At 40.8% G+C, this 22,444-nt stretch overlaps 1 long non-coding RNA gene across 1 annotated transcript; it reads left to right on the forward strand.

Annotated features, from left to right (window-relative positions):
- Positions 1-42: 42 nt before the first annotated feature.
- On the forward strand, positions 43-19,198 carry LOC125451103 (uncharacterized). The gene is made up of 3 exons (XR_007247212.2): positions 43-237; positions 12,307-12,435; positions 14,454-19,198. It is a non-coding gene; the product is annotated as an uncharacterized LOC125451103 (long non-coding RNA).
- The last annotated feature ends 3,246 nt before the right edge of the window (positions 19,199-22,444 follow it).

Raw genomic sequence — 22,444 nt, forward strand, 5'->3', positions numbered from 1 at the left:
CAGAGCATGCGCTTCACCGAACAGTCGAGCACGAGTGTTGGAACAGAGCATGAGCTTCAGCTCAGCATCGTCTCGGTGTTGGCACGGAGCATGCGCCTCAGCCAGCCATCGTATCGGTGTTCGCACGGAGCATGCACTCTGGAAAACCGCCGAAAAAAACCGTCCAAGCCGGGCGGCGGAAGTGCGCGTACGCAGTAATTGATGACCTTATCCCGGACTTTTTCCCTGTTGTTGAATGTAAGTCGGCCGGGCTGGGTCTGTTAGAAAAGAAGTATTGACAGCATTCAAGTGGAACAAAGAACTACGGATGCTGGAAACTTCAAACAAAACAACAAGTTGTTGTTTGTGGGTCCGGAGGTGAATTTACTATCTTTCACCACCTCTCTGGTCTGCCTGTACCAGCACATGCTACCTAGTCCCCATCGTCTCTAAATCCGTCCCCTTAAAACATTATTGCTATTACCCTTCTTTCTGCTTCCCACACGTGGCCCACTGGAGCTTGCATTCCCACCCAGATATCCACCAGCCTGACTGGAACAGGAAGCCTACCAAAATAATGTAAAAGATGCCCTGTTGTTCTCACCTGCAGGATGTCAGGGACATCTTGCTCCAGCGCTGGCATAACGGTGAAGTCCCTGGACTGGCAGCCCTTACTCCTTGACATAGAGGTTTGAATCCCACAATGGCAGTTCATGGAAATTTGAATTTCCTAAAAACCCTGATATAAAACAAAAAAACTGTCTAATGGCAATCATTTGTAATGAATGGTGTGCATCGCCATTAAATGTCCTTACTTGGCCCGTTTGATACATGACTACAGACCTGCAATGTAATTGACTCTCAATTGTCGAATGAAGTGGGCTACCAAAGGCCATTGCGATGGGCAACAAATGGCGGCAAGCCTCCACAAACTAATAAAAGAAACAGCATGTTGAAATCATTTCCCTGGAACTTGGGTTTTTCTTGTGATTTTTTGCTAAAGTATTTCCAGTTTGAAATAGTGCCTATGTTTGTTGGTAACGGGGTGGTATAAATCAAATAATATGATATATAATGTGAATGCATGTGTGTTAAAAGTTAGACAAATGTGCTTATTTGCATTGCATTATTACTCAAGCAAAACACAGGCTAATTGAGATTAAGCAATAGAGTTGACCTGTTAGCTCTGGGGATATGAATCTGCCTATCAATCAATTTAGTTAAAATCAGTTTAACTTAAGCTAGCTGGCAACATACAAAATAAATTATCATTTGTAATTCATTGTAGTGTATGCCAGATAAATATAATTTATCAGCTCAGGTTAATGCAATAGATGGGTCAGACCTAACATTTGGGTATGTGTCCTTCAACTTGTGATGAACCCAAACTTAGATTTTAAGTATCCTTTTTCCAGTAATCTAATGTTGTTTATTCAATGTTTATTCAATTCAAATTCATTTCTCGTAACGCTTAATAATAAATTTGGCTTGTACTCACTTGATTCTGTTCTGTATCATATTGTTTTTGTCAGCTGGAGAAAGTGTTTCTGTTGACTGTGTTTCCTTGTTTAATTGAACAATTTAACTAGTTTCTGTGATTTTTCTGCTGAATTGAGGACAGGAGATCTGCACTTGGAGAATGGGTGAAATTTGGATGAAGGGTGCAATGTCAGCTAAAACTTAGCGAGGAAAGTCATCAGTGGTTTTACTCAACTCCAGAGTCACTGCAATATGGATTTTCTGAGGCTAACCAAGCTTATGGTCCTCTCTCTCTCTAACTGCCTCGTTTGGGGGCAGATTACATGCAATACAATGGATTTGTGGAGATGGTGGAACTTGAAACCAGACCTCCTGGACCAGAGTTAGGGACACCACCACACCACAAGAGCCCTACATTAAGATAATCACAATGCATGAATTGCACTTTGTATGTCCATGCCAACTCTGCCTAATCCTGTTACCGTTTTTCAAGTGCACAACTTTTAAATCTTTTACAGTGGACTCTAGCACTTCCCCCACCTTTAATGTCGGGCTAATTGGCCCTTTTTCTCTCTATCCCCTTTTAAATAGTGTGGTTACATTACTCTATTTGATGAGATGAGAGCTCATAGTGTTTATTGGAGGTATTATGTTAACATGGATAGAGGATTGGCAAACCAAGAAAAGATTCGATATTCCCTTTCCTTCTGAGTCTCCTGCCCCTTACACTAAAACTGTGCCCCCTTCTGATTGAACCCTCAACCAAGGGTAATGGCTGTTCCCTACTGACTTGTCCATACCCCACATAATCTTATGCACCTCAGTCATGTGCCTCCCTCAGTCTTCTGTGCTCTAAAGAAAACAATCCAAGCCTACCTAGTCTCTTCTTATAACTCAATTGCTCCATCCCAGGTAACATCCTGGTGAACCTCCTCTGTACCACTCTCGTGCTATCACACCTTTCTTGTAATGAGATGACCAGTACTGCACACAGTACTCCAGCTGTGGCCTAACCAATGGTCTGTACAACTCCAATATTACTTTCTTCTTCTTACACTCTGTGCCTTGACTGGTGAAAGCATGTGCCCAATTTAGTTTGAGGAATGTCCAATTTGGAATCATCTGAACTTGGTTCTTCACTCTGTGTTGTAACCAGTACCACATTCTCTCTTTGTTTTCTTTCCCTTTCAAAATACCATTTGAATATATTCACATGACACGTTCTGTGAGTTTTCCTTCCATCTGGCATTCTTAGTGAATAATTCTCCTTACTGAATTTTGACTAAAGGCCCACTAAACGTTATTTAAGATTCACCTACCACCAGTTGTAATACTGACACTTTATCTCCTCTAGCGAAACTACAATTTTTTAAATTTCTCATCTGCTTCCTGTTTCATCACATGCTGTGCTGCTTTCAAATGCTGTCTACCCAGCACCTTCTCTCTGTTTAATTTTTCCGTAAAATTTGGAACATAGTTCAAATATGTGGTGTTGGAACTCCTACTTAACAATTTTTTCCTTAATTAATTTCAGTGGTCCTCTCAGCTCAAGTCCGAAAATTAATTCAAATGGACTGACTTTAGTTGATTCATTTGATGCGCCCCTAATTGCAGAAAGCACAAATGGAATTCCTTTATCTCAATCCAATGGATAGTCTGGATGAAATGCACTCAATGTGGCCTTTAAAGTTTAATGCCACTGTTCTAATGTTTCTTGTGATTCTGGATGGTATGCAGTTAATTTAAATTGTTTCAAACCTAAACTATCCATAACTTTCTTGAATAGCTTTGATATAAAATTTGATCCTTGATCTGATTGTATTTGTGTGTGTAGCCAGTATTTAGTAATAAAAATTGAGTAAATCTTGCAATCATCTTAGTTGTGATATTGTGTAATGAAATGACCTCCAGAAATCTATCAGACACATCCATTTTGGTCAATAAATATTGATTCCCACTTTTTCTTTTAGGGAGTGGTCCTACACAATCAATTAATACTCCAATGAAAGGCTCCTGAAATGCTGGAATAAGCATTAGGGTGCTGGTTTTTATCGCTGCCTGAGGTTTTCCTATTACCTGACAAGTGTGACATGTCTAGCAAAATGCAGCCATATATCTATGCAGTCTAGGCCAAAAAAAATGTTTTAGCATTTTGGGTTGAGTTTTCCTTCCTCCCAAATGACCTCCTAGTGGCATTTTGTGTGCTACCCAACTAACCTCCCTGAACTAAAAATTTCCATTTGTCTTCCACCTGGTTACTTACTCCTCCTGGTATGCAGGAGTAAATTTTACCCACTCAGGTAAATTCTTTCAAGAGATCTGGTATTTTCTGATTAACTAACCACTGACCAGGCTGTACATTCTTTTGGAGTCTTTAGCATCCACAGGGATCTCCATTGCCAATTTAATAAACCCCACTGGCTTATCCCTTTCACCATATCTGTCTTCGCAGTACTTTTCTTGAACCACCAAAACTGCAACTTCATGTGTCCTACTTTACGGTAGTGAAAACAGCCGTTTTTTTTTACATCATAGCATCCCTACAGTGTAGAAGCTGGCCATTTGGCCCATCAAGTCCACTTGGATCCTCCAAGGCTCATTCCACCCGCCTGCTGTATTCTATCCTTGTTACCCCAAATATACCATGGCTAATCCACCTGACCTACTCATCCCTGAACAATTTGGGCAATTTATCATAGCCAATCCACCTAACCTGCACATGTTTGGACTGTGGGAGGAAATTCACACAGACATGTGCAGGATGTGCAAATTCTACACAGACAGTCACCCAAGAACAAAATCAAACCCAAGTCCCTGGTGCTGTGAGGCAGCAATGCTGACCACTGAGCCACTGATCTTCCTTGCCTCATCGGTTTCTTTTTTAACCTGATGTGAACTATCTTTACTATCTTCAATGTGAGATCTCCGTTTGCTTTATTACCTGAGGGTTTCTCTTTATCCCATTTTCCCTCACAGATTGAAATTGATGTTGTAGAGAAGACCACACTGGGAGCACCAGATGTATTTGTGTTCTCAACATAGACTGGGTGACTGTTTCGCCGAGCATCCTCACCAGGCCCATAATGGCCAGCCTAATCTCCTGGTCACCACCCATTTCAGCTCCTCTGCCAACCCCCGCCCCATCCCCCAACCCTCTCCCCTCCGACATGTCTGACCTCGGCCTTCTCCAATGTTGCAGTGATTCAGAGTGCAATTGTGAGGGGCACACCTTATCTTCCGCCTGGGCACCCAACAACCTGGAAGACTCAACATTGAGTTCTCCAATTTCAAGTAATCTTCCTACCCATACCCCGGCTCTCTTCCCAGCCCCACCTCCTCCCTTCCATCCACTTACTGACTCTCCCATCCAGATACCAATCAGATTCATCCTTTCCATTGACCAACCAAATCATACTTACTACCAGCATCCACTTATCAACACCATTCTGCTACCTCCCCCCCCCCCCCCCACACGCTTTATCTGCAACTTCCCCTGCCCCACAGCCATTCGCGATGAAGGGAAAAAAATGGCTTCTCCTTTCCTCCAGATGCTGCCTTGCTTGCTTGTGTTTGTCTCCTGTTTGTCAACAATAGTGGTCTTGTTGCCTAATGTGCTGACCTCTTCTTTGTGGGGGTTGACTGCCAGTTCCCAGACACTTCTGCCTAACTCCCCCTGGACCATGAACCCTGCCTCCCAGTCCACGTCTGGAACTTGTACAAACTAAACTTTTCTGCTATGATCACCTATTTCATTAACTGTTCTAAAAAAATCAACTCCTTTCTCAGAGAAAGGTGATAATTCTGGCTCCAGCCAGACTATCTCTGAAATGCCGTTTAAAATCTAAGTCCCTAGGTTTTCTAAGCAAGTTCAATTCTTGATTTCCTGAACTGAAAATGAGCAAATGACCTTCAATGTTTGCTCCAGTGGTCATGAATCACCTCAGTGCAAAGGTTTCTATTAACAATCCAGTAGGTTCCTGCTTTCTGATATAGATTGGATTGGGTCACCAGATGGACTTTTTCACTTCGTTTTCTTTTAAGAAAACCTTCCCCAAAAGTAACCAACCGATGTGCCAATATTTCAAAAGTCCAAAATCTAAAAGTGAAATCAAAATATATAAAGCACACCCCTTTAATTACTGAGAAAAGCTTGCTAAACTGCCCAACTGATCTCAGTCATTTCTGAAAAGAAAATTATTTTGTTGAGTTAAGGTTAAAACCAATTTTGTTCTTTTGAAAGAATGATTGAAGAGGCTTTCATTTCCTGGCAGCTGCATCTAAAAAACCTGAGAAACAATGTCTTTGATTAGAGACTTGACCACACGAGCCAGAACATCAAAGCAACAGACTCTGGAACATTCTGTACCAAATCTTTTTATGATCTAGAATACCACATTTGCCAAACGATTTTTTTTCAGTAAACCAACCTCTTCAATCACTTTGCTTGAAAAGAGAAACAGCATTTGTGTGTCATTTTGGGAGTATTTAGGAGGTTAAGCATTTGTACTTCTATATTAATGACTTTGTATATCAATCAGTTACTGTACCTTTCCTGAATAAGTTTTGTTTCGATAATAAACCAATAATAGTTTTGATTAAGGAAGTTGGCTGATAGATCTTGATATAGATAATCTCTTTAACATTCATTCTTGGAGCATAAGCATGATCAGCCGGGCCAGTATTTTATTACCCCTTCTAATTCTCTTTGTGAAGGTGATGATGAACTGCCTTCTTGAATTGTTATAGTCCTATGTGATATAGCAACCTCCAGAATGTGTTTTTTTCTCTAGCAGTTTAGCAAAGTTGGTGGTTTGCCAGGTCATTTAACAGGACAGGTTAGGAGTCACCTATATTGCTTTGATTTGGAGTTAGAGGGAGGCAGACTGCGTGAGTATGTCAGATTTCTTCCACATTTCATCTAAAATACATTAACAAACCAGATGGGTTATGTGAGCCCCAGCACGTGGTTTTCACTAACTGGGGTATGAGAAAAGGGTAATTATCTCTTAACATTGTATTTTTTTGGATTGATAAAGCAGCTCATGAACTAAAAGTAGAAGACAGGACCCTGAAAGTATATAATAATCAATCAGGAAATTGTTGAAGCCTTTTACAATTTTAGGACTTGCCTGTTAGGCACCAGTTGTGTTAGTCACACCCGTAAGCAGTCTAGGCACATTCACTTTTGGTGGTATGTCTATATTGCAAAGTTTCTGACTATATGAACGCAGAACGCAGAGGCATAATAATGGATTTCCCACGTGATGGGATTAAGTATTTAAATGAAATCCAAGGCTCAATTTAGAACAGTCTCAGACCTACAAGTTCAGGCATGCACTGTTTACACTTTGTTGATCAAGAGCCCAAAAATAGACCATAACTAATTCCGATATATAGGTTCATTGAATATGTCCAGAATCGCTCAGATTATACGATGCATTCTTTACCCTTTCTGATTTGTTGTCTAGATTTTTTTCGCAACTTCATATTTGATATTTCTTTTGCATATTTGAAATTGTGTAATTAGCAAAGCATATCCAACACGGCTCATAATAGTTGATTTTTAATTTCTTACACAACAAGAATTTTTGCAAAAGGGGAGGCAGTGTTTATATATCCTTGGGCTAGTATTCTTGTTGAAGTCTGTTTCTGGAAGCGGGCAGCTCTATACAGGATATCCCAATTAAACTTCAAAGCATGTTTAGAACAGGATTTGACCAAGTGTGATTTGAAGACAGAACAGGGCGGGGTGGGGATAATGGATATAGTAAGTTAAGGTGGTGTATAAATTGATAACTTATTACTGCACCATGAAATTGAAAAGTTTTTAGGAAAAATATTTTAAGTTTTGTACCTGGCTATATAATGGTATAGAGTACAAAAGCAAGGAGGACATGTTAGGTGATCTAAGACAGATACATGAATGGGGAAGGTTTAGAGAGATATGGGCCAAATGCAGGCAAATGGGATTAGTTCAGTGAATGACAGCTGATCAGCATGGACAAGTTTGGCTTAAGGGCCTGTTTCTATGCTGTATGCCACTGTGACTATGACGGTGTTGAGACCTCAGTTGTAGAGTTGTACAGCACAGAACAGACCCCTTGGTCCAATTGGTCCATGCTGACCAGATGTTCTAAATTAACATTGTCCCATTTGACAGCATTTCGCCCAGATCCCTCTAGTTCTTTCTGATTCCTTCCAAGCATGTATCCATCTAGATGCATTTTAAATGTTACAATTGCACCCACTTCCACTACTTCCTCTGGCATCTCAATCTGTGCACAGACCATCCTCTGAGTGAAAATGTTGTCCCTTAGCTCTCTTTTATATCTTTCTCACCTTAAATTTCTGCTCTCTAGTTTTGTACTCCCCTATCCTGGGTAAAAGACCTTGGCTATTCACCTGTCCATGCCCCTCATGATTTTATAAACCTCTACGAGGTCACCCCTCAGCCTGTGACCACTCGTGGGAAAATAGCTCCAGCCTATCCAGCCTCTCCCTATGGCTCAAACCCTTCAACCCTGGCTACAGACTTGTATATATTCTCTGTGTGCTTTCAAGTTTAAGTTGGAACATTGTGTATAGTTCTGGTACTGCACTTTAGGAAGCATGTGATCGTATTGGACAGATTTCAGAAGAGGTTTAAGAGAATGAATCCAGAGATGAGAATGGAGATCAGAGATAATGGGAACTGCAGATGCTGGAGAGTCCAAGATAACAAAGTGTGAAGCTGGATGAACACAGCAGGCCAAGCAGCATCTCAAGAGTACAAAAGCTGACATTTTGGGCCTAGACCCTTCATCAGAGAGGCAAGATCTTAGTTAGCAAGATAGTTTGGTGAAGTTGGGACTCTTTTCCTTGGAGAGGAGATGGGTAAGAGACAATTTGATTTAAGCTTTCAAAATTATGAGATGTCTGGACAGATTAGACTGAGATAAACTGCTCCAGTTCATAAACAGATCACGAACAAGAGGTAACAGTGGGAGCAGGAGTAGGCCTTTCTGCTCATTGAGTCTGCTCTACCATTCAACGTGATCATCTAAGTGCCATCGCCCGTACCTTCTCCTTTCTCTTTGATATCTGTAGCATCCATTTTTTAAAATATACTCAGTAAGTTTTCCTCCACAGTTTCTTTAGTAGACCAGGTAGAGATTTCCACATCCAATGAACAAGTTAAAAATAATTACATCTACCCATTCACTCAATTTGTTTGAATTACCCTGAAGCCTTCCTCCTCTCCCACTTAATTTTGTGTCATGAGCAGGCTTGGAAATATTTGATCTCCTCATAAAATGTTGATACATGTAGAAAGTGTGAAAAGCTAAGGTCTAAACACTGATCCCTGTGGTATTCCGCTTGTCACTACCATCTATTCTGAAAACAACCTGTTTGTTGCCACTATTTCCTGCCTGCTAATCAATTTTCAATCCATGCCAAAATATTACTCTGAACCCCATGAAAGTTGATTTTACACTGTAACCACTTATGTTTCTGAAAATTCAAATACATCACATCCCAACCTCCCCCATATCACTTGATCCCTTCAGCCACAAGAACGCTGTCAACCATTTCCTCGAAAACGCATAATATTTTGGCCTGAACTATTTTCTGTGGCAGTGAATTCTACAGATTCACCATTTTCTGGGTGAAGACATTTCTCCTCATCTCAGTCCTACATGGTTTACCCCCTGTCCTAAACTATGACCCCTCATTCTGGACTCCCCGACCATCAGGAACATCCTTTCTACATCTAACCTGTCTAGTCCTGTTACAATTTTATAGGTTTCTACGAGACCGCCCTCTCATTCTTCTAAACTCCAGTGAATATAATTCTAACTGACCCAATCACTCCTCATACATTTGTCTTCTCATCTCAGGAATCAGTGGCATACTAAGCCATTTCCGAGGACAACCCTTCATCCACATTGATTGTTGCTTCCTAAAAAACTCCAATAAATTTGTCATAGATGATTTCCCTTGTATGAAATCCTGTTGATCTTGCCTGACTGAAAAGCAATTATCTCAATGCCCCACCATCACCTCCTTAATAACCCTGGCATTAACCTGACAATGTGGATAACTGCTCAGGTATGTTCTGTTCACAAAATGTAAGATAAATCCAGCTCATGTAATTGCCGCTGTATCAGTCTGTTCTTGATCATCAACAGATTGATAGAATGAGACATCCACAATGCTATCAAATGACATTTGCCAATAAATACTTTGTTCGCTGATGTTCAATGTGTGCTGAATCAAGGCCACTTAGCTCCTGAGTTCATTATAGCCTTAGTCCAGATATGGAAAAAACAAACTGAAAAACTCCAGTTGCACTGTGAGAATGAATACCCTTGATATCAGCATTTGACCAGGTGTTGTGTCAATGAGCCCTAGTAAGGATAGAGTCATACAGTCATAATGATGTACATCATGGAAACAGACCTTTTGGTCTAACTCGTCCATGTCAATCAGATCCTAAATTTATCTAGTTCCATTTACCAGCATTTGGCCCATATCCCTCTACACCCGTCCTATTCATATACCCATCCAGAAACCTTTTAAATGTTATCCTCGTCCCTGCTTTTACCACTTCCTCTGGCAGTTCATTCCATACATGCACCACCTTCTGTATGAAAAAGTTGCACCTTTGGTCCCTTTAAAATCTTTCTCCTCTAGTTTTGGACTTTCCCGCCGTGGGGAAAAGACCTTGGCTATTCACCCTAACCATTGCGCCTCATGATTTTATAAACTACAAGGTCACTCCGTCAATCAAAATCATGGTTGGAGTCATACTCAGAGTATAAGAAAATGATTGTGATTGTTAGAAGTCAGTCATCTCATGGCTCGAGTTCCCGAAGGAAGTATTCAAAGACCAACTGTCTTTGGATGTTTCATCACTGACCTTCCTTCAAGAATGAGTTAAAAGTGAGGATGTTTGCTGATGTTTGCACAATGTTCAACTACATTCGTGATTGCAGAGAAACTGACGCTTTCCATATTCGCAAGTGGCAAGACCTGCGCAACACTTAGGCCTGGGCAGAGAACTAAAAAATGGCATTACAGGTGGTAGGCAATGACTATTTCCAACACAAGAGAGCCTAACCACCAGTCATTGACATTTGATGGTATTACCATAGCTAAATTCTGCACTACCAGAATCTTGGGCATTACCATTGACTAGAAACTGAAATGGACCAGGTCCAAAAACACTGTGGCTATAACAACGTGTCAGATGCCAGGAGTTCTGCAGCCCCTTTTTTTAAAATGTCATATTTTCCCACATTTCTTACCATTGTACATATAACTTGAAGACTGGGAAAATTCCATCCAGTGTCTCTGAATTTTTTACATTTCATAATCTTAGTTCACTTTGACCCAAACAAGAATGCTTGTAATTCATCTGACAATTCACCATTTTTGTTTTATGTTTTGAACATATATATCTTGGAGTGATTAATCAATTACAATGAGAAGCAAAGTCTTTTATTCCCAAAACAAGTTGGTCAGGATCATTAAAGTCAGTAGTTTACAAGCTTTATTTTCAGTGTGAAATAAAAGGAAGCCATTCAGTGGGTGAAACTCAATGCAAATATTGCTGCATAAAAAAACTTCTACTTTGCAAAACTATGAGGAAAGCAAGCAAAGGATATACGACACAAACATCTTTGGCTAAATGATAAGAGAGGGGACAGTAATAAATAATACTTCTTAAAGTAGGCGTAGAATTCTTTTATAGATATTTTTGTGACACATCTTTGGAGCAAGTCCTGCTGTTGCATTAATTCACGCAGTATTGAAGCAGACCCTTCATTCCAACTCACCCATGCTGACCATGTTCCCAAACTAAACTAGTCCCACCTGCCCGCATTTGGTCCATATCCTTCCAAACCTTTCCTATTCATGCACTTATCCAAATGTCTTTTAAGTGTTGCAACTGTACTTGTATCCACCACTTTCTCTGGCATTTCATTCCACACACACACCATTCTCTGTGGGGCAAAAAAAAGTTGCCTCCACATGTCCTTTGTAAATCTTTCTCCTCCTGCCTTAAAATATGCCTCCCAACTTTGAACTCCCATTTTAGGAAAAAGACCTTTATTATTCACCTTATCGGTGCGCCTCATGATTTTATAAGCCACTATAAGGTCACCCCTCAACCTCCTACATTCCAGTGAAGAAAATCCCAGCCTATTTTTATAACTTAAACCCTCTATTTCCAGCAATATTCCAATGAATCTTTTCTGAACGTGCTCTGAAAGTAGGGAAGAATTCTTTTATACTTATAACAATGGAACGATGAGTTTTTTTTATTATTCACTCAGGGACATGGGTGTCACTTGCTATTACCAGCATTTCTTATCTGTCCCAAGTTGCTTTAGAGAAGATATAGTGAGCTGCCTTGTTGAGGTTGTTGAAGTTGGGTGGCTCGCTGAGCTGGTTTCTTGTTTCACAGACGTTTTGTTACCATGCTTGGTAACATCCTCAGAGCACCCTCTGATGAAGCGTTGGGGTGTTTTCCCACCTGGCTTTTAAACTTTGGGGTCCATTGAGGTGGATTGCCTCACTTCTGGGTTTCCGTTGTAGCGGAATGTATATGGGGTCGAGTTCAATGTGTTTATTAATAGCATGCTTCGTGGAGTGCCATGCTTCTAGGAATTCTCATGCCTATCTTTGCCTAGCCTGTCCCAGGATCTTGGTGTTGTCCCAGTCGAAGTGGTGGTTCTCCTTGTCCATGATGTTTGAGATGAGTGAGTATTAGTCATGCCTTTTTGTAGCCAGTTGCTGTTCATGTACTCTTGTTGTTAGTTTCCTTCCTGTTTGTCTGACGGAGTGTTTCTCACGTCTCTGCAGGGGATCTTGTAGAGGACATTGGTCTTGTCCATGGCCGGGACTGGGTCCTTGGTTTGGGTGAGCAGTTGCCGTACGGTTGATGTGGGCCTGTGTGCCACTCTGATGCCCAGCAGTCATAGAAGTCTTGCGGTGAGTTCCGACGTGTTTCTGATATAGGGTAGTGTGATGATTAAGTCAGGGACGTGTAGTCTCTTTCTGATGCTATTCCTGTAGGCATCTTCTGACCCAATTCTTTGGATATCCACTACCCTTGAAAACGTGGAAGAGGTATTCTTCTTCTTCTTGGTGTAGTTCCGTGTTGCTGCAGTGTGTTGTTGCCGTTTCAAATAATGTTCGCACACAGCTTTGTTTGTGTGCGCTGGGATGGTTACTGTTGAAATTCAGTACCTGGTCTGTGTGTGTGTCTTTTTGGTGTACTTTCGTTTGCAGTTCCCCGTCTGTCTTGTGGTCTACCATGATGTCCAGGAATGGGAGCTGTTTGTTCTTCTCCTCCTCTCTGGTGAATTTTATTCCGGCAAGAATGTTGTTTATAAGTTTGTGTGTCTCCTCTAATTTTGTCTGTTTAATGATGACAAAGGTGTTGTCTACATAGCGTATCCACAGTTTTGGTTCGATTTGCAGAAGGGCAGTCATCTCTAGTGTTTGCGTCACTGCTTCTGCTATGAGCCCGGAGATAGGTGATCCCATGAGCTGCCTTCTTGAATTACGGCAATTCATGTGCTGTAGGAAGAGAAGACATTCCAGGGTTTTGACACAATAACCTTGAAGGAATGGCAATATATTTCCAGGTCAGGGTGCTGAATAACTTGGAGGGGAACTTGGAGGTGGTGTTGTTCCCTCTATCTGCTGTCCTTTGTTCTTCAAGATGGTAATGGTCAGGGACTTTGAAAGTGCTGTCTAAGGATAGAACCATTGAGTCAGACAGCATGGAAGCAGACTCTCTGTTCAACTTGCTCATAACCGACTGAGTTTCCCCAAACTAAAAGTAATCCCACTTGCCTTCAGTTGGCCCATTTCCCTTCAAACTGTTCCTATTCATGTATTTATCCAAGTACTTTTTAAATGTGGTAACTCTACCTGCATCTGCCATTTCCTCTGGTAGTTCATTGCATGTATGAACCACACTCTGCGTGAAAAAGTTGCCCTCAGTTCCCTTTAAAATCTCTCTCCTCATACCTTGCAAATATCCTCTCTTGTTTTGATCTCCCCCAACCCAAGGAAAAGATCTTTGCTATTCACCTTATATATGCCCCTCATGATTTCATAAACTTCTGTAAGGTTAGCCCTCAGCTCCTATGCTCCAGGAAAAAATGTTCCCAGCCTATTAAGCCTCTCCTTATAACTCAAACCCTTCAGTCCCGGCAACATTGTGGGCAATTTTTTTCTGAACCCTCTCTAATTTAATACTATCCTTCCTATAGTAGGGTGACAAGAACAGTACATAGTACTCCAATGCCCTGTACAACATTAACATGGCATGCTTCAGTGCTCAGTGGTCAGATCAATGAAGGTATGCGTGCTAATCACCTTCTTACCCATCATGTCTACCTGTGATGCAACAACTTTCAAAGCACTATGTACAGAGGGTTCTGTTGTAAATCAATAGTTGCATTCCTGCACAACATCGCATTACAGAATATCACACTATAGAAATAATGGGGCCTTTGGGGAAGACGGGGTTGGGGGCAGACCACCAAAAAACACTCAAAATTGTTCAAAATTCTAATGCAGAGGATAGCACAATGTGATTAAATGTTTAATTCATAGCTAATAATTAAATAAAAGTAAATTTAACACCTTAACTTGAAAAATATATCAAGATGACTTGATGCGGGAGAAGGTTTTGAGGATGCTGTGTTGTTACTGTAGGGGCTGAGGGTCATCATCGTCATCATCATCATCATCATCATCATTTTCAAGTGTAGTTGTGGTTGCAGGATTAGAGCGAAAATTAGTTAATCCAGAAGGGGATTGCCATGGTTCATTGTCTTCTGACTGTTTCTTGCGGTTGGCTTAAAAAAGACATCCAGGTTTTTCTTCTTTTGTGAAGAAGCTGTTCATAAAGTGCCAAATAAACTCCTATTCCACTAACTGCTACCCTGCTGCATTCTGCATTGTAATCATGAAATCTTCTCAATTTCCTTCAGAATAGAAGACAAAACAGAAGTGGAACGCTCTCATGGTGCTGCATCCTGAGCTACATCTTCGAGATCTCCAGCTTCCACTTCCCCCTCAGCAACAAGTTATTGTGGATCAGCTATAGGAAGGTCTTCATAGTGGGACTCAAGCAGCTCTTCAACATCCTCAGTCTCCACTTCTTTAAATCCAATGTTCTTTGATTCCTTGGAGCCCCTCTGATGGATCAAGGGTTGTTAAAATCTTGAAAAAATCTGGGAGAAGCTTCCACCAAACTGCATGCCAGCAGTCCTTACTGGCATCACCCCAGACCTCCATGATAATGTCAATTACATCCTTGATGTTAAAGCTCTTCCAAAATTGAAGAACACTGTCTTTGTCTCCCTCAGTGGCTGCAATCAGCCTCTTAAATGTGCCTCTTAAAAGCTGCTATTGACCTGGCCCATGGGTTGAAGGAAAGAGGTTGAGTCTGGGTTTAGAAACTGTACTTTGATGTTTTCAGAAAGCTCACCAGTGGTGGGAGGATGGCTTGGCACATTATCCAGGATGAGGAAAATTGTGAAATCCAATTTTGTTTTTCCTGAAATACTTTCTAAAAACACCTTCCAAAATATCAACAATAAGGTCACCGATGGAATCACGTTGTAGCCAACATGTTTGTGTTTTAGAAATTGCGTTCCCCTATTCATTAGTTGCATTATATCAGAGCACCTTGTAACTGAACCCCTAGGTCTCCTTGTTTGACGTCACTAACCAGGGTCCTCCCATTAGCTGTATAAGTCCCACCCTTGTTTTCAGTGGAGGCAATGTATTAGTATTATCAGTGGACTGTTAATTGAGAAAACGAAGGTAATGTTCTGGGATCCTGGGTTTAAATCCAGCCATGGCAGATTGTGGAATTTGAATTCAGTGGGGGAAAAGGAAAATATGGAATTAACGATCTAATGATGACTATAAAATCATTGTTGATTGTCAGGAAAAACCCATCATCAATATCCTTTAGGGAAGGAAATCTGCATTTCTCACCTGGTCTGGCCTACATGTGACTCCAGAAACATCAATGTGGTTTGATTCTTAATGGCCTTCTGGGCAATTAGGGATGGGCAATAAATGCTGGCCTGGCCAGAGGTAGCTACACACCAGCTGTGTATTTAAAAAAACAGAATTTACCGAAACGCAATAACTCACATTTATGCAAATTAAACTCCTTTTGCCACTACCCAGCCTGTTGGCCCAAGTGGCCAAGTTTCCTTTGCAATCTCAGATAACCTTCTTCACTGTCCACTATACCACCGATTTTGGATCTTTGGTGAATTTCATCTTGTAGATAGTAAACACCGCTGCTGCTGAGTGCCAATGATGGATTGATTGAATGTTTGTGGATGTGGCGCCAGTCAAGTGGGCTGCTTTGACCTGGATGGTGTCAAGCTTTTTGAGTGTCGTTGGAGCTACACTCATGCATGTTACCTGCATTAGAAGCACATAATTAAATAGAGCAAACTCGGAGGGAACAGAAGTTTCAAGTTATTTCTGATAGCGTATGTGCAAAAGTTAAACAGCAAATGAAAAGATCATACATAATATGCCATTGAACCCAACAGCCTTACTTTGGGAGATTAAATAGAGTTAGACACAAAACAGATAATAAAACATGGTGGTGGCAAAAAGGGGTGAAAATAAGCAACAAACTAGGTAATTGAACTGAACCTCATGGTCAAAAGAAAAGAAAGCGCTTTTTTCCAACACTTACCCAAACATCTGGTATGTCTCAGTACAACAGATGAGAACAGGCTGAGAAAGCAGAGAGCATTGGCCTGAAGCAGTGTGCCGTGGGATAAACATGGTTGTAAATGAAGGAACAGCTCCAGAGCCCAGACAAAGCATGGGGACTAACCCGGCCCTCCCAAGACATTCCAGGGAATCAACAGGCTGCAACTGGCTAGGAATGGGAGGTTTCGAAGTGAAAGTTTTGCAAGATAATGAACAGTTTTAGGATTACATGAGAAAGACCAGCTCAGTAAATTACATGGTGGGAACCATTGCGAAAAGCATGAGATGGCATTGATGTGGATGCAGAAGCGATATTGCAAGTATTTGATGTTGATTTAATGTTCATAGAAAATTAATTCTCGACCAGGTGAGGTTAAATGGAAGAAAATGAACCCAGGTGAAAGAATGGATTTGTTGACAGATGATCCTTATTGGTTGGCAGAAAATAACTCTTATGACATGACTGGACTGTAGTCAGAGTATCAGATCAGGCTTCATTAGACCTTTTACAGGCCAGAAAGGATTTAATGCTCAAGAAAGTAGAGTAGATTGGCAGGCATCTGAACTCCAAAAAGCTGGACAAGGTGTATATTCGAGGGGAAAGCGATGGACCATTAAATATGTGAATAGGTGTTTCACTTCTTAGGCTGCAGAGGAGAAAGTAAGCAAAGAAAATTGTGCAGACAGCCAACATTCCGACATACTCAGATTAATTCCTGCCAGCAATCATCTCGAAATATCTCCTTTGAGGCTCATTTGTTATGCTATTGTTTTAATGCCTTGGGCATTTAATTACATTAAAGTCTCCACATGAATATAAGTTGTTTTTGTTGCTTGCGTAGTGTGCTTGTGGAGATTTCATAATACCAGAGCAAGTGAAATTAATTATGTACTTTTAAAATCAAAACTGTAATGCAATAATCACATAGTGACTGTAGAGGGAGCTAGTGGCATGGACATTCACATTTCTCAGCATGACACCATGTTAAGATCGAACAAGTTAACAGCATGATCTCTAACGCTGGCACAGATGGAATATATGATTTATCCATGTTGCTTGTAGATATAGTTGGAAACATGTATGAGAAAAAAGGACTGATGAGCTATCATTTCCAAAGGCAGAGTGAGCTGAAATGAAAACAGAAAAATCTGGGAATATTCTGCAGATCAGGGCCGCATTGGTGAGAGAGAAACATATGAACATGTGAACAGCATCTCAGGAGCACAAAAGCTTTTGTGCTCCTGAGATGCTGCTTGGCCTGCTGTGTTCATCCAGCTTCACACTTTATTATCTTGGATTCTCCAGCATCTGCAGTTCCCATTATCTCTGAACATGTGAACATACAACTTAGGAATAGGAGTACGCTATTTGGCCTCCTGAGCCAGCTCCATCATTCAATATTGTCTTGGCAGATCATCCAACTGAGTACCATGCTTTTGCCCTATGCCTTTTGATCTCTTTAACCCTAAGGATGATGTCAAACTCCATGAAAGCATTCAATGTTTTGCCTTACCCACTTTCTGCAGCAGAGAATTCCGCAGGTTCTCCACTGTCTGGGTGAAGAAATTTTTCCTCATCTCAGTCCTAAGTGGTCTACCCCATATATTTAAAACCCGACCCCTAGTTCTGGACTCTACAGTCATCGGAAACATCCTTCCTGCATCTACCCTGTCTAGTCCTGTTAGAATTTTATAGGTTTCTGTGACATCCCGCCCCTCATTCTTCTATATACTTCTGAGCCGTGCTGTGCCATTCAAATAGCTACTTCTGTCTTTAAAAGTATTCAATGACTTTCCCCTTCTGGTTTCTGAAAGAGAGTTCCACAGGCTGACGCCCCTTTGAGAGAAATAAAACTGTCTGTATTTCTACATTCTGTGGGAGACTCCCTTTTTTTTAATCAGTGTCACTTATTTAACATCACTCCAATAAGGATAAACATCTACTCAGTCAAGTACCCACTTATATATTTCAATGAAGTCGCATTCAATTATTCTAAACTCCAGTAGATGCAAGGGTTAATATTTTAAGTTGATGATATGCCATGGAAAGACCTGAACATGAGATCTTGTCTTTTGTTCTGGTTCGCAGACTCATTGATCTAAATATCTCCTGGGTTCGGGGTAGTCAACATTACCACCTTAATTTCTTTTAAATCTTATTATTCTGCAGTTTAGGAATTTTAAACAATGTTGATTATACACACTTTAAAATGGACAAAAAGTAGCTCACCTTTCTACTAATGGTAACCCACATTTAGATTTGCTATTTCAATAAGGTCTTGTTGTCATTAAGGTGATGGTGCTGTTTGAATGCAAAATACTGCCTACTTTAGAAGAAAATAAATCTTTCTTGAAATTTTGATCAATTTGAAAAAGTCAACAATGTTTCTGTGAGAGTTTATCCTCATTAATTGGAAAAGGAAGATGCCTTTGGATTGGAGCAAAGTGATTTATGTATCTCAACAAGATAAAATTGTTAGTGTAATGCCAAAACCATATTAGCAATTCACACAGCGAATATAACCCTGGCAGGAAGGAGTTTTGCAACAACATTCAAGTATTACAGGCTGCAGTGTAATTGGAGTATCATGCAGTTTTGATATGGGGCACCGAGTGTAGTATGATGATAATTTATAAATTAATGGAATGATGATGTACAAAATGATTTACATTGGCATCAGTAGCCTCATGCTATTGGAACTCAGAAATTTAAGGAGAGGACTTTAGAGCTTAATGTTGCCACTGGTGAGGTGATTAATGTCAGGAATGCAAAATAGGTTAGAATTGACTAAATGTGGAGATTTCAGAAGGGTGTAGAGTTAGGGCAGGTTACAGGGAGAGAAAGAGAGAGGGCAGGGGGAGGCCTTGGTTGAGATTAAAAGCAAAGATAAGAAACTTTAATCAGAGCTAATGGCAACTGCAGATGCTGGAGAACCCAAGATAACAAAGTGTGAAGCTGGATGAACACAGCAGGCCAAGCAGCATCTCAGGAGCACAAAAGCTGATGTTTCGGGCCTAGATCCTTCATCAGAGAGGGGGATGGGAGAGGGTTCTGAAATAAATAGGGAGAGAGGGGAAGGCAGACCAAAGATGGATACAAGAGAGTTGCAGTGGGAGAGAGATTCCCTGAGGTTGGTCCGGAGGGTAACTTCTTCAGGTTAGGCATCCCTGGAAGGGGCTTTGTAGTGAGGTTAAAATTGTGATCAGAGATAATGGGAACTGCAGATGCTGGAGATCCAAGAGAACAAAGTGCAAAGCTGGATGAACACAGCAGGCCAAGCAGCATCTCAGGAGCACTTTTAACCTCACTGCGAAGCCTCTTCCAGGGATGCCTAACCTGAAGAAGTTACCCTCCGGACCAACCTCAGGGAATCTCTCTCCCACTGCAACTCTCTTGTATCCACCTTCGGTCCGGCTTCCCCTCTCTCCCTATTTACTTCAGAACCCTCTCCCCATCCCCCTCTCTGATGAAGGGTCTAGGCCCGGAACATCAGCTTTTGTGCTCCTGAGATGCTGCTTGGCCTGCTGTGTTCATCCAGCTTCACACTTTGTTATATAAGAAATTTTAAACTGAGATATTGCTCTACTGGGAGAAAATGTAGGTCATACGTCATATTGGCATACCGGATCATTATGCTGTGTAATGTCACCATTCTTTGTGAATGCAGGACTTGCTTGGGTAGTGTTTTATGAAGGAGATTAATTTGATTTTAGCTGGGATGGAGATTATATCCTGTAAGCGGTAGCTATTCTGTAATATAAATGAGAGTTTATTTGATAATCTGGACTAGTTTTCACCACCTAAAGTGGATGGAAAGGAATTTTTCAGTCTACTCCCTAATTTGCCTGACTCTTTGAACTAGATTTCACCTCTCGTGAGATATATATGAGTTCAGGCAGCTAAGTATGTCATTTTTATTGCAAGAGCTAGTGCAATGTAATATTGGACAGACTTGACAGACCACTGTGTCTTTTATTGTTTGCCATATTTATAAGTTCATACACTCCACAGCCTACAAATTATTTAATGTCATTTGTTTCATATACAGAATGTACTTCTAGTGTTTTTGTTTTCCTTTTGAATCCTATTTTCCCAATGTACAAAGTTCTTTTTACGTTCATATTCCTCTGTTACTACTTTTTGGAACAATCTATGACCCATTTTCAATATTTGTGTCTAGATTTCACCTGAAATTTCTGAGCTTCCTCATGTGAAATGTACAAGGCAGTGAAGTGACAACCGAGCCCAAAAAAGTCAAACTGATTTAACATGGTTTATGGTGATGAATGAACTGATTGCACCAATCTGTCTATTAGATGCTGGAGGTGCAACTGAGACTATACCAAGGTTCACAAGGTTTGTATCCTGACTTTCTACTTCACAGGAACAGCAGTACATCACAGCTTGAAAGATAAATAAACTTGCTGCATGAACAAAGAGATTACTGTTTCACTTACTTCCTTATCTCAGTTTTAACAGCCCACTGAGTGAATTGAAGGAAACATTCTTGCAGTTGGGATACTTTTCCAAAATCGTCTTTCATGTAGTTGAGGTTAATATTAGTGTCACTGTTCTTTAAATTTCCACGGTAAAATCAGAATTAGAAGGAATAAAGTATTTTTTTCTTATGTTCAGGGTGTGGAGTGCAGCTTTCGAATTTAATTGTGCATGACAATGGAAGCAATTTTCCTATTTGTAATTTTAGGCTTTGTTACAAATGGATTAATTCAGAGTCTTCTCTCAGTATCAAAATATCATCAAAAATACAAAATATTCTGAGATTTTCTGAACATTGACACTGTTTTCAGCCAGGCAAAGACAGTGGTTACGTTATTGAATATATTGTGCATGGAAAATAAGAATTAAATAAGCTAACATGTAGAAGCCTGTAAATAATAACAGTATACTTCATTCAAGTGGCACATTAGCTCATTGGTTCGCGCTGCTGCCTCACAATGCCAGGGACCTGAATTCAATTCCACCCTTGGGTAACTGTCTGTGTGGAATTTGTACATTCTCCACATATCTATGTGGGTTTCTTCTCACAGTCCAAAGATGTGCAGATTAGATGGATTGGCCATGCTAAATTGTCCATAGTGTGCAGGTGAGGTGGGTTAGCCACAAGAAATGTAGGGTTATGGGATGGGGCTTGGGAGTGGGTCAGGTGGGATGCACTTCACAGCAATTGACTGTTAACTATCCTCGAGGCAATAAATGCTGCCTGGCTAGTGGCACCCTCATCCCATTAATTTCTTTTTTCTTTATTAATTGAGGAAACTCAGGTAAGATTCTGGGGTCCTGGGTTCAAATCCTGCCGTGGCAGATTGTGGAATTTGAATTCGGGGGGAAATCTGTAATTAAGGGTCTAATAATGACCACAAAACCATTGCTGATTGTCAGGGGTGGGGGGAGAACACTTCTTGTTCATTAATGCCCTTTAGAGAATGAAATCTGCCTTCCTCAACTGGCCTCGCATACATGTGACTCCAGACCCAGCAATGTGGTTTGACTCTGGGCAATAAAAGCTCCTTCGCCAGTGACACTCTCATCCTGTTAATTTCTTTACTTTCTTTATTCAATAATGTGTTCAATGGCTTTTTTGGCAAACTGGCAGCTCGAATGGTGCTGTGAGGCAGCAGTGCTGACTACTGAGCCACCGTGCCATTCTTATGACCGGGGAAGGTGGAATTATAATTCTATTTTTAGAAGATCAGGAGACAAAAGCAGACAATTCACATTCCTCCTTCAAAAGCACACAATGGTAGGAAATACCATGGAGCAAGTTTGTGCCAACATTTGACTTCATGCAAGGAAGCGATGGCAACAATGAACTTCCATTGTGCTCAGGAATTTAAGGAATACACATACTGGAATCAAATGCCTTCAGGGGTTCACAAGAATGTCCACCTTTTTCTTTTAAACATTCCCATGTATTATTCAATCTCTTCACTAGTTATTTGTCTTCCCATAAAGATGAGTAGCTGATAAAGTTTGCTGCTGGAATGTATTGGTATTAACTAAATACTTTTTCACCCTCCTGTCTTCCGCTGATTGAAGAGTTAAAGAAGTTTGCTGAAGAACATACCACACAGTTCCCTTATTTCTGCCAACACCAATGACCATTCACCCAGCCCACCTTCACCAACTCAAAAACATAAATTGCTGGAGAACCTCAGTGGGAATGCCAGCATCTATGTCATCATTTCGGGCCCAGTGGACCTTCATTGCCCT

Source organism: Stegostoma tigrinum, chromosome 3 (assembly GCF_030684315.1).
Source record: "Stegostoma tigrinum isolate sSteTig4 chromosome 3, sSteTig4.hap1, whole genome shotgun sequence".
In the NCBI taxonomy this organism is placed as follows: Eukaryota; Metazoa; Chordata; class Chondrichthyes; order Orectolobiformes; family Stegostomatidae; genus Stegostoma; species Stegostoma tigrinum.